We start from the raw sequence: 13,487 nt of genomic DNA, 5'->3' as shown, positions 1-13,487 counted from the left end.
TAATGCACCCTGCCCATGGGGTACCCTGGGCCTACCTTTGGGTGACCAACATGTAGAAAAGGGAAGGTTTAGGAACTGGCAAGTGTGTGTACTTGCCATGTCGACATGGCAGTCCCAGAATGCACACATGCTCTGTAATGGCAGGCCTGAGCTATACTTTACACGCTGCTTCTGTGGGTGGCACAATCAGTGCTGCAAGCCCACCAGCAGCATTTGATTTACAGGCCCTGGGCACACAGGGTGTTCTGTACTAGGGTCTGACAAGTAAATCAAATAAGCCAATCATGGAGTCACTAATCCAATACAACACTTTACAATAGGGAGCACTTACACTTTAGCACTGAATAGCAGTGGCAAAGTGCCCAAAGCATCTAGACCAGCAAAAACATAGCAAAAACACAGGAGGCAACAGTGAAAAAATGGAAGGGAGACCCACGCCAATGGTGCCAGGTCTAACAGTGGGTAATTTATTGTGTTCTCCTGCTACAGAATGTACCTCAGGAATTGCTATTGGCATTTGTTGTTTCTTTTTTAAATAGGCAGAGACATGAAAATGTAACACAGTTCAAACACGTGTAACCAATGTCTTGCTCACTAACTGAACATGACTTATGGGGTGCTAGTGTCATCTCTGCGGTCCTGCACCTTGGACATAACTTGACAGTATATTAGCAGTAGCCCGCGATTAGAATTTCCATGTTACTAACATGGCCCATTACATTTGCCTACTTTTAGGGGGTTTGTACTCTTATGTTGTTTATATAAAGATGCATTGTCATTTGCCAGGTATCCTCCCTGTTTTACATTTATTTAGAACTTGTATGTGTCCTATTTAATAGGCCTGGGCTAAAATTCCGTTCCGCTCGCGGATTTGACATTTTCGCGTCCCTTGGAGAGTGCGAAACTGCCAAAATTTCCGCAATCCGCATTTTACCGGAATTTTTTGCTTGCTCGCGCTGTAAAATAATACATTCTCGCGTGCGCGCGATCGCCTTACCTGAATCCCCGCGTTCGCCGACAAGTTTTCCCGATCTGGTCGCGTTCTCCACGAGATGTTGGATTGTTGGTAGCCATTTGCGCTGTCTCGCGACAGTTCGCGCCCGCAGTAACGTCATTCGTCGCGCGATCACGTCTTTCTTCTCGCGATCATGAACTGCGAGACAAGTGAAAACAAGATGGCCGCGCCCGTGAGCAACCGCAAGGGTAAGTTGGTGAGCCGTGACCACGCAGAAAATACTGCGAACGGGCGGGAAAAAACCGGCCGCATTTACGCGATATTTCCGCGTGTTTGCGGAGATTTTTAACATTTTCGCGATAATTTTCAAAAGTGAATTTCGCAAATTCCGCCCACCCCTGCTATTAACCAGACAACTAAATAAATGTGTAAATTGATTATAGGTTTTGTAATAAACACTACGTGGTGTCACGTTTCAGAAGACTTTCCAATGTTTAGTCAGAGCTTTAGATTTTAAATGTATATAATAATGTTTGAAATTGCAACATATTGTTTGCATTTGTTCTTTTTTGTCATACAGCCCTGATGACGTTCCATTTATATATGAGCAAAAAGCATTGCCTGTTCTGTGTATTAAGAAGAAATATAATGTTGAAAAATATAGGATTTTGACCATAGTGTCAAATAACCGGCTGTTTCGATCTTTTTCATACATACTTGATATGGACTTACAGAATTTTAGAGACCATTGAACGAAACGCAGAAATTGCATGTTAGCTAGTATGATTTGATATTGTCTCTCTATTATTGTATTCATTATCTGACATTGTTACACAAGACCCTGTTGCTAATTCTTTTTTGTGTTGCCTTCTAGGGAGATATTTTATAATAGGGGTAGGCGTAACTTGTATAATTCAGTGTAGCGTTATCACATGGTTTTACCTGCGAATTCCACAAGGTTATGCATCATTATGTGAGAAGAGTAATTCTGTGTTTAATGATATTTCTTAGCACAATAATTCCTCTTCACCTCTAAAATGGGCACGAGAATGCAGTTTGTGCTAAGAAAACGCGCTAAATGCAACAGAACAAGAATATTGAGCGTGAGCAGCTGCTTGCACTCGCTAAATGTGCTCTCGGGGAAAGATTTCTCCCTAACTTTCTAATGGCATTTAGCACTATTTTCTTAGCACAAAATGCCCATTCACTTCCTAAATTTGCATAAGAATACATTTTGCTCTAAGAAATTGTGCTAAATGTGTTCTTGTGGCAGGATTTTCTCCCAACTTACTCTCTTCATTTAGCGCTATTTGCTCAGCATAAAATGCACCATTCCATCCAAAATGGACACGGGATGCATTTTGCGCTAACAAATAGTGCTAAATGCAGTAGAATACGAATAGCGAGCTCATTTGTGCTAAATGTATTCCTGCTGTAGGATTTTCTTCCCACCAAATTACTCATAATTAAGCAAGCAGGAGCTATCGTATTGGTAATTCTGCGTCAAGAGGAACACAGAATTACTTTGATTGCTCTGGCGGTATTGAAATTCCACCCAGGCCTACTTTATATCTGATGCAAAAACAACAATTGATGGACAGAATGCAGAACAATGTCATACATTCACCCCAGTACAGAGATCTGGGCCTAAATCCATCGTTTTTTTGCTCACCATGCCATTCCAGTTTGAACCCAGCCATATGTAAATCAGTCTTGACCCTGTGCCTCATGGGAACAGTCCAGCCCGAACTGCCAAGCCAGGTCCTCCCTGGACTGGAAACAAGCATCCTAGGACCGGTTTCAGGGTTTCACCCCTCTTCAGCCAGTATAGCTTGATTCCAATGGCATGGAGAGCACGGGACTCACGTCTGAGCATACCCGTCCCACTCGGGGTGACAAATGCAAAAACAACAATTGATGGACAGAATGCAGAACAATGTCATACATTCACCCGGGTACAGAGATCTGGGCCTAAATCCATCGTTTTTTGGCAGGGTATGCTCAGACGTGAGTCCCTTGCTCACCTTGCCACTGGATTCAAGCAAGCCTGTCTGAAGACGGCTGAAATGTCAGAAACTGGTCCTAGGAAGCTTGTTTCCGGTCCAGGGAAGACATGGCTTGGCAGTTCGGGCTGGACTGTTCCCATGAGGCACAGGGTCAGACTGATTTGCATATGGCCATGTCTGAACTGGGGTGGCAGAGTGGGCTAAAGAACGGTGATGGATTAAACCCAGATCAGTTGACTGGGGGTGAGTGCTTGCAATGTTCAACACTCCGTCCATCATTCCCTTTGGTTTTGCTTTGTTCGCCATAAGTTGGCAGGGTATGCTCAGACGTGAGTCCCTTGCTCACTTTGCCACTGGATTCAAGCAAGCCTGGCTGAAGACGGCTAAAATGCCAGAAACCGGTCCTAGGAAGCTTGTTTCCGGTCCAGGGAAGACATGGCTTGGCAGTTCGGGCTGGACTGTTCCCATGAGGCACAGGGTCAGACTGATTTGCATATGGCCATGTCTGACCTGGGGTGGCAGAGTGGGCTAAAGAACGGTGATGGATTAATCCCAGATCAGTTGACTGGGGGTGAGTGCTTGCAATGTTCAACACTCCCTCCATCATTCCCTTTGGTGTTGCTTTGTTCGCCATAAGTTGGCAGAGTATGCTCAGACGTGAGTCCCTTGCTCACTTTGCCACTGGATTCAAGCAAGCCTGGCTGAAGACGGCTAAAATGCCCGAAACCGGTCCTAAGAAGCTTGTTTCCGGTCCAGGGAAGACATGGCTTGGCAGTTCGGGCTGGACTGTTCCCATGAGGCACAGGGTCAGACTGATTTGCATATGGCCATGTCTGAACTGGGGTGGCAGAGTGGGCTAAAGAACGGTGATGGATTAAACCCAGATCAGTTGACTGGGGGTGAGTGCTTGCAATGTTCAACACTCCGTCCATCATTCCCTTTGGTTTTGCTTTGTTCGCCATAAGTTGGCAGGGTATGCTCAGACGCGAGTCCCTTGCTCACTTTGCCACTGGATTCAAGCAAGCCTGGCTGAAGACGGCTGGAATGCCAGAAACCGGTCCTAGGAAGCTTGTTTCCGGTCCAGGGAAGACATGGCTTGGCAGTTCGGGCTGGACTGTTCCCATGAGGCACAGGGTCAGACTGATTTGCATATGGCCATGTCTGAACTGGGGTGGCAGAGTGGGCTAAAGAACGGTGATGGATTGAACCCAGATCAATTGACTGGGAGTGAGTGCTTGCAATGTTCAACACTCCGTCCATCATTCCTTTTGGTTTTGCTTTGTTCGCCAGAAGTTGGCAGGGTATGCTCAGACGTGAGTCCCTTGCTCACTTTGCCACTGGATTCAAGCTAGCCTGGCTGAAGACGGCTGAAATGCCAGAAACCAGTCCTAGGAACCTTGTTTCCGGTCCAGGGAAGACATGGCTTGGCAGTTCGGGCTGGACTGTTCCCATGAGGCACAGGGTCAGACTGATTTGAATATGGCCATGTCTGAACTGGGGTGGCAGAGTGGGCTAAAGAACAGTGATGGATTAAACCCAGATCAGTTGACTGGGGGTGAGTGCTTGCAATGTTCAACACTCTGTCCATCATTCCCTTTGGTTTTGCTACTTTATATCTAAAGCAGTTCATATTTATAAGACCATTTGACAAATGTGCCCTTGAGATCTAAACTGAGCGTTGCATTTGCGTAGGAGCATGACTTACACATTTTATGTCTTACCCACATTTGGAAAAGAATATGGACAAAAAATGTTAAAAATTCCAAATTTGCTAGCTTAACTAAGGCATTATTTTTTATTTATAATAGACCTCTCCACTCCTGCTACTTTCATCCCAACCCTGTCTGCCAGGCTATCTGTGGGGTTAATCAGCCCTTTGTATGGGACACAGGACACTGCCTGTTCAGATGTAAGACACAGCTCCCTCTCCCTTTTCCTGCCCAGGAAAAGCTATCAGAATGCTATCAGATGCAGATTATTTCAGATGAGTTCTCTGTCACTCCCACCCTTTGTGGCTGTCTAGAGGGAATGTACAACATATAGCTGGCACCCACCCCAGACGTGTATTGGAGGCAGGCTGCAGACACACAGAGATAAGCTAAGAGCAGAGAAATGTCCACTTCCTAATATAGTAATGGGAAATCTAACTTTACCACTAAAGAGGATTTGCCATTACTACTCCAAAGATATGAAACATGAGGTAGCTACTCCTTTCTAATCAGGAATTACAGCTTAAAAATGTTTTAAGGAATTCCCAATGAGAGCCCATGATAGGAGTATGCCTCACAGTAGTGAAAAATGAATGTAGCTATTTGTCACTACCAGGACATGGAAAGCTTAAAAGTACATGTCCTACCTTTTATTTATACAGCACCCTGCCCTTATAGCTACTTAGGGCCTACCCAAGGGGTGACATGTTTAATAAAAGGGGAGTTTAAGGCTTGGCAAGTGAAGTCGAAGTGGCAGTAAACTGCACACACAGGCCTTGCTATGATAGGTCTGAGACAGGTTTGAGAGGCTACTTGTGTGTGTGGCACATTCAATGCTGCAGGCCTACCAGTAGCATTTATATTACAGGCCCTGGGTATATGGTATACCACTTTAGAAGGCACTTATATGTAAACTAAATATGCCAATCAGGTATACACCAATGTCACCATGTTTAGAGGAGAAGCACATGCCCTTTAGCACTGGTTAGCAGTGTTAAGGTGGTCGGAGTCCAAAGGCCAACAAACAGAAACAGCAACATGTGGAGGTAAGCAGGCAAAAAGTTGGGGAAAGACCACCCTAAGGATGACAGGTCTAATAGTATAGCATACATTTTATGGAATTCTGAATACCAACATTCAACGTTCTCCTCAAAATGTTTTACCTGGTTATTTTGTCTTTCAAAATTATAAAATAGTCTCAGTATAAATATACTGTTGATCTATTTATTGTAATAGTGTTTAAACAGATTATATATTTTTGGAACCTTTATCTATATTACCTTATCTTTCATTGGGTAATGGGGTCTTTGATGTTCCTAGAGTTGATTCTGCATTTGCATGTACTGTTCAAACAACAATTAAGAAAGGTCTGCATTGGTTACCAATACTTCAGTTTTTGAATAACAAATAACCTTCAAACCTTATTTATAATTAGAACTATTGTTTATATTGTTCTTATAAATAGAATGTGTATATGAATATTTATAGCTTAGAAATTTTACTGGTAGATTATTTTAATGTTGTGTCTTTTTTTCCGCACTATTTCTTTTGTTTCTGCTGTCTCTAAATGTTTTACTTTATTAGTTCAATAGTTTTTTTAATATGAATATGCCTTGCTTTTAATATTATGCTTCCAATTTTATGTACATGCACTATATTTTTTTATTAGCCTACATATTGTTGTTTTGACATTTGGTATTGATTATATGAACTCATGCATGAAGTGTCCAGGCTTTGGGATTATGGAGTGACTCATCCGTCTGCATTGTCCTCTAACATAATGACTTGTCAGTAAGGGTTCAAACAAAACGAATCAGTTTGGAAGTCCTACTTTCCTCGATAGAACTTTCACTCAATTATCCAAACCTTAGTCTCGTTAAATCTAGATGGAGGCAATGCCCTGCTCAATGATATCCTGAACATCACCTAGACCTTACATCATGCAGACACTCACTTGGTGGCAGTACAAAAAAAACAGGAAGAAGCACATAGTTCCATCCTAATAACACACTCACTGGTTACTTGTTGCAGCCTTAGTTAGATTAAAGACTATCTGGATCTTTGAGGTTAGAAAATCTCCAATTTATGGTAACTCTTGTTCATAGATACATACCAGAAAGAGTAGATATCTAAAAGAAATGCAAGAAAAGGAGATAAGCATTATTCACCTCCTCTGTTAGTCTTCTGGACAAACACCCAATAAAATGAACACTAGACATTTCACTTATATCAAAATGAAACCTCTTCATTTCATACAATACTTTCCACTCCTACTTAGTAACATATTTGGAACTCCACAACAGGAGTGACGGAAGTGAGGCTTATGATACATATTGTTTTATGTATAGAACACCCATGTCGCCCATATAATCCACTTTTAACAAATGCAGCTACACTGAAAAGCTGTAACATTCGCCCAGTGACGCTATTACACAAGCTCTCTGATATCATCAAAGTTAAGATTAGTGCTGCCTAAATAGCCTTAAAGAAATAAATAAAGAATACAAAATTACATCTCATCTCACATCTAACATCAAACGAGATGAAGCAAGAATGCCCTAGCTCTCAAAAGCTCTTTGTCCTTTTAAAAGAGCTCCTGTTGAAAATACTTGGAAATATACCCAGTAGCTTTCGAATTAAAATTGCACAAACAAATACGTAATAATATTGAATGCCGACAATATTTTCTACACATAACTGACTTCACCTGTGTCATGGAATACATGACATGACAAGCTAATCAGCTCACGGTGGAAAATAGATGGCTTGTAAGTGACTATGTGCAGCATGACTTCTGCACTTCCCCATCCAACTTGTGTGGTGGTGGGTGTCAAATGGTGGCTGTTTGGTGGATTGATGGGTGATGAGGTTTAAAATATGAGCAGAGTAAATGTCATGTCATGTGAGTCATGTAAAGAACTATGGAACTCTTGCTAAATTGCTGGACATCAACAATTGGTACAAGCCCCTACTCATCAAGGGGGCCATAAATGAGACCTTATGTTTTCCCCTGCTGGCCTGATATCAGTAAATGAGATCACCTCTCTTTGCTGGGCTGCCCATGCATTCATTACTTTTGACCTACATATTCAAGAATTACTCCCCTTCAAGACGGTTGCGGCCCCTTGGATCACAGGGAATGGCACAAACTTATCAGGCCCTCTCATAGTCGTGTTCTAAATGTTTCTAACTCTTTTGATCGCAGGAATTCCATTGAAACTAACTGTAAAATCTTTGCTGAAGAAATTTCTGCAAGGTTAGATCAAATGATCCACCTCAACAATCAAAAATCCCGCCCCTGTCTATCTGCTCCGTGGTATAGTGAGTTATAAAAAACAACTAAATTAATCTGAAGGCAACTATAAAGGAAATGGTGCTGGCACTATTTGGAAGAAGACAAATAATATTTAAAGACTGCCTTAGATAGATAAAAAGGAGGTTCAAGAAGCAAAGGCTGACTTCTACACATACTGTATTCTAGTAGCCTCATATAGTGCTTTGACCTATCTAATCCCTACTACTTGAAACAAGAAATAATACCCTCTCAGGAATTGTGTAACAATCTGGCGGTCTTCTTCGAAAAGGAGATTAGTATGATTTTAGAGGATAGTCAAGGCTTCACTGATGTAGATCAGTCAGCTGCCTCTCGGCTTAATAATAATGACTCAGAGACATTTAGTCTCAAGAATTGTTCTAAACAGGATTGCTCTGGGAGTACTAACAGTCCAAGACCTTCAAATGGATCCCCCCGATTGCAGAAGGACTGTCACCCACACGCTCATTACGAGCAGACTGGACTACGAAAACGCCCTATACGCCGGATTCAACAGAACTCCTCTGCACAGACTCCAGACCATCCAGAATGCCACGGCCAGACTTGTCCTCGGGACACCGCGTCATGAACACATGACCCAACCCCTACGAGACCTCCACTGGCTCCCCGTCAAGAAGAGGGTCACCTTCAAAATCCTCACCCATGCCTACAAAGCCCTCAACATCGAACCCAAATACCTGAACGAGAGAGTATCCTTCCACGTACCCAAGAGGAACCTCTGCTCTGCCGACCTCGCCCTGGCAGAGGTCTCCCGCATCCGCAGAAACAGAACAGGCGGGCGAGCCTACTCCTACATCGCAGCCAAGACCTGGAACGAGCTCCCTGTGAACATCAGACGCTCCCCGAGCCTGCACACGGTCAGGAAGGACCTCAAGACCTGGCTCTTTGACTAATCCGCAGCTGCCTCCCCCCACCCCCAGCACCTTGAGACCCTCACGGGTGAGTAGCGTGCTTTATAATCCACTGATTGATTGAACAGTAAGATTGAAGGTTTCAATCCAATTTCGGAGGAAAACAATGTCCTCAGTATTGCTATGGCCACTATGTCTGGATCTCCCCTAGATCCTCTTCTCCCAGATAGTAGAAAAAGTGGGCAGATGAGCTAATGCTACCAATGACACTACTCTGCAACCAATCGCTGAAATCCGGGGTTGTACCTCGATGCTATAAAAGGGCCATAGTTACACCTCTATTGAAAAAGCCTTCAGCGGACCCAGTGGTTCTGGGTAACTATAGGCCTATCTGTCTCCTTCCTTTTCCGGTGCAAATACTGGAACGCCATGTCAGCAGGATCTTATCCCAATACCACGAAGAGCATTCCTTACCGGAGGAGGAAAAATGTGGTTTTAGACCTGGCCATGGCACAGAGAGAGCCTTACTGAGTGCCATGGATGAGATGCGCATGAGGGTAGACAGCGGTCAATCTACAGTGTTGATTCTTCTTGATTTGTCTGCGGCCTTTGATACAGTTATCCTCCACACCCTGCTAGCTAGATTAGTATCTTTGGTTGTTGGTGGTACCGAAATTAAGATGGATGAATGTAAACTCCCTTAAATTAAATGGCCCTATCAAAAGTGCAGACCTTTGTAGGGCCCTATGTGGAAGCCACTTCACTTTCTCTAGATTCCTGGATAGCAGAGTACAGATCTGATTCATTGACTGACCACGTGTACCAATAGAAATCCCAAAGGCTACTGATTTTCACAGAAGTGGCCTCTGGCAAACCTAAAAACATCAGTGGACCCCAGACCCTAGTGGCATGGCAAAAGTCACACAGGAGTCAATCTTCAATTAATTTACCTCCTTCAAGGTGTACATAAAGGCAGCTTTGGGGAGAACACAGAAACAAAATCTATCTGTTCTGATATCTCTTTTTTCCAGTTTAGGGCAGACTCCAAATTGCAGCAGCAGAGGACTAGTTAGCTCGCATTAACAGAGTGCTTGACTCAGGCCCTGAGCTTTAGACCATTTAATAGAAGGAAGTGGTCTTGGACGGCAGAAACTAGGATCTCAGGCATTCAAGAGATAGCAGAGGGAGATAATACTCTGTGCTTCTTGTGACCCTACCTTTTTGAACTACTGAATTTGACTGTTTCATCTGCATTGGAATTCCAGATGGCCAACAACGTCCATTCAAGATGTGCACCAAGGCTGGGGCTCTGCGATATATCCTGGCCAGCTTTCTCCATCATCTACAGGCTAGACAGATTATCGCAGGCATGTAACGCAAGAATGGGCCTTTCCTTTATCAAAGCAACAGGATATTCCTTTTGGTAGATTTGTCCCAAGAAACCAACAAGAAGCAGGCAAAATTCTTGGCCCTAAGCCACCAATTGAGGAAATGAGGGAATTCACTATTGCTTGCTTAGAGGCATCCACTATGCTAACTGACAGAAAGAACAAGGAATGTTATGAGCTAGAGAATCCAGAAAGGTTCCTGAAAGGTTTTGATTTAGGAGCCATGGGCACATCCCAATCACTACAAATGCCCTTGACCTCTTAAGAGCTGTGACCTCATGATTCAAGGCTAGATGATGATGCACAACTGACTGCACAAAGAGACAGACTGAACTCTGTCACTAAATGATGAGCTTCCAAGGAGCAACACACAAATGTGGCTCCATCTAGAGGCACCAATTCAGGTACCAAGCCATAACATGTTTGAGTGTTTCAGTTGTTTGTACTGTTTTGCTTTCCCTTGCCATCTTTAGTAGGGATGCATCATTGAGGTTTTATAACAGACGTATTGCTTCAACTTATCATTCCACTCCCCTTTTGATTGCCTCTCCCTCTCTTATTTGGTTCCCGATAATCTATATTCCCCTCACATATTTTGCTACATGAATAGTGCAACATTTCTTATCCTCCATTGTGTTCTCATCTCATAACTAGTGGGACTCATTTGCCTGTTCTACTTCATATATATTGATACAACTATTTTAATTTACTGCCTTTTATCTCTCCTTCATTCCCTTCTATGCCTTCCACCCCCCCTGAGGCCAGAGTTGTATCCCAATGGTTGACTACATTCCACCTGCACCTCTCTTATGTTTTTCTGGAGATCCCCCATTCGCAGAGTATCCGTGCACGTATGTATAGGTTTAGGATTAATTGTCTCAGGGACAGAGGGGAGTGGCTGAAAATGGGCTATACTCACGACTAAAGGGGAGGAAATTAGGGAATTGTACTTTACCACAGGGAGACTCCAAAGGGGGGCTAAAGATGTTGGCATAGTGGAGATGTCGAATCGCCCAGGCAACCCCCTACCCATCCATAATTAAGCAGAATAAATAGAGGGATTGCTGTGCTTAGGTGGAATTCTGGCACGAGAAAACAAGAGAGTGTGTGTGTGTGTGTGTGGGGGGGGGGGGGGCATTATTTTCAAAGCAATGTACTAGCCCTTGCCCTGCCCTTGAAAACGGTGATACGTCAATACGGGAGTATACAATACTCCCCATAGTAGCAAGAAAATAAAGTCAGGGTGCACATTCATCCAGTCCAGTAGATGATGTGCCCTCCTGTAGGTCAAACCACATGCTAGAAAAATAAAAATAAGAATTGTTTAGAGGGTCAGAAGAACGATGGAATCCCTGTAAATGACAAAAACGCAGACAAGGTCAGACAACTTTCTATAAGTATCTCAAAAGTCGGCTTTGGACTTAACTTATTTCCACATTTCACATTTGAATAAATTAGTGTTTGCAACATTTTCTGCTTTTATCACTTGCTCTGTGCCGATTTGCCGAATCCAATTAAATCCAAATCTACTGTAAATGTCACAATACAAAAGCAGCCTAAACGAGTCCAGTGCTGAGCTGAAAAGACAGATTAACCGTGCCATTACACAAATTCTACATTTTTTTATAAATCTGATTTCGTATTATTCTGTTTGCATGCGTCGTTTTAAAGGAAACCAGGTAGCAGTAAGTATATTGTTGACTTTATGAATGCGTCTTTCTTTATGGTGCTCAGATATCATAGCTGATTGTCTACAATACACAAACCTTTTCCATCAGGCTTCCACTGAAATGGAAAGGTGAAATATTTCATCAGATTTTCGGTGGCCACAGCTGTGCAGCGATAGGTGATTTGTATTCAAGGGGGTAAATAAGCTCAGCACATGTCACTTCACACTCAGTCTAGCTCCTGTTTACAGTGAGAGGGTGCGAGGTGCCATGACACGGAAGTAAATGACAGAGGTGTCTGTGCCGCGGGATAAACGAGGATTACAACCTACCTCAGAGGGGCTTGCGTATCGGGAGCACTGGAGCGACACAGAAGCCTGACCGTGCGGCCGGGTGTGCTGGCCATCTCAAAATAATGTGGAAGCGACTGCGCATGCTCCTCCTCCTAAAGCAACCGTTCGCCCTACCTAGCCTGGCACTCTAACGTGGAGACAGAAACCCATTAATTGTCGACTTAGAATAAAGGTGTCTTAAGCTCAGGTTTGTCAGAACTTTTGATGGTCTTATTTTATACACATGTACCACAACTTATTTTATACACATATACCACAACTTTGACACTGCTTAAGTTGTGTGTATCTGCATGAGAAATGAAATTGTCTTCTTTACAGATTCATTTATTCCTTCGTCCTCTCAAAAGATAACTTGAGGGGTTATTCTGTAGGCTCTTCCCTTGAACTCCAGCCAAAACCTGGCACAGAGAAGGCTGGCTTTCTGAAAGCCACCTACGATCAAATGATAGGTAGCAGGTCAATAGCAAGGGTTCATTACAGAAGAGATAGGTGTTTATTAGGAAGATAACACCATTTTACACAATATGGGAAGTAAAGCACTGCTAAATATATACTTTCAAATACAGCAAGGAGGCAATAGGTAAAGTACATGAAAAGCAAAATAAGTAGCAATAGTAAATTTTACCTCTCCACAATCCAACACTTTCCCTACTGTGGCACTGACTGGATTGGGAATAGTACATAAAGCAGTATTAAATGAATGAAGTCATTTCGCTTACAATGATTGATTGATAGACTGATACTTTTTTAGAATGTAAACTTCTCTGGGTCTACCTGTTCCTGCCTATGTTTGGATGCTCAGAATAGAGATCATTATAGACAAAAGAGTTTTGCTCAAAATGTACTGACTGGCCACAAAGAGCAGAATTCCCTGGCACTGTTGAATTCAATTGGATTTACACTTCAAAACAGATCAAATTAGAATTCATGAATGCATGGGGTTGAACGATATAGCTCTCAAATGGTTTAACTCATACCTATTGCCTGGATAAATCAGCATTCACAAAGAAACGTCATGCTTGGACAGTCATCACCACGTATCAGAAAATGGAGCTCCAAGCATTTCTGATAAATCACTTCTCATTGGCTCAAAATCCTCACTTCCTGATGTTTCGCTTCAGCCAATTTGATACAAAAGACCTTGTACCGTCCTGGAAGAGTTGCCCAATCGAAACAGTAATGTGGATATAAACAAGATAAATCTCCCACATGTTCTGCACCTGT

Source organism: Triturus cristatus, chromosome 4_1 (assembly GCF_964204655.1).
Source record: "Triturus cristatus chromosome 4_1, aTriCri1.1, whole genome shotgun sequence".
Classification (NCBI taxonomy): Eukaryota; Metazoa; Chordata; class Amphibia; order Caudata; family Salamandridae; genus Triturus; species Triturus cristatus.
Note: the sequence above shows the minus strand (reverse complement) of the source record.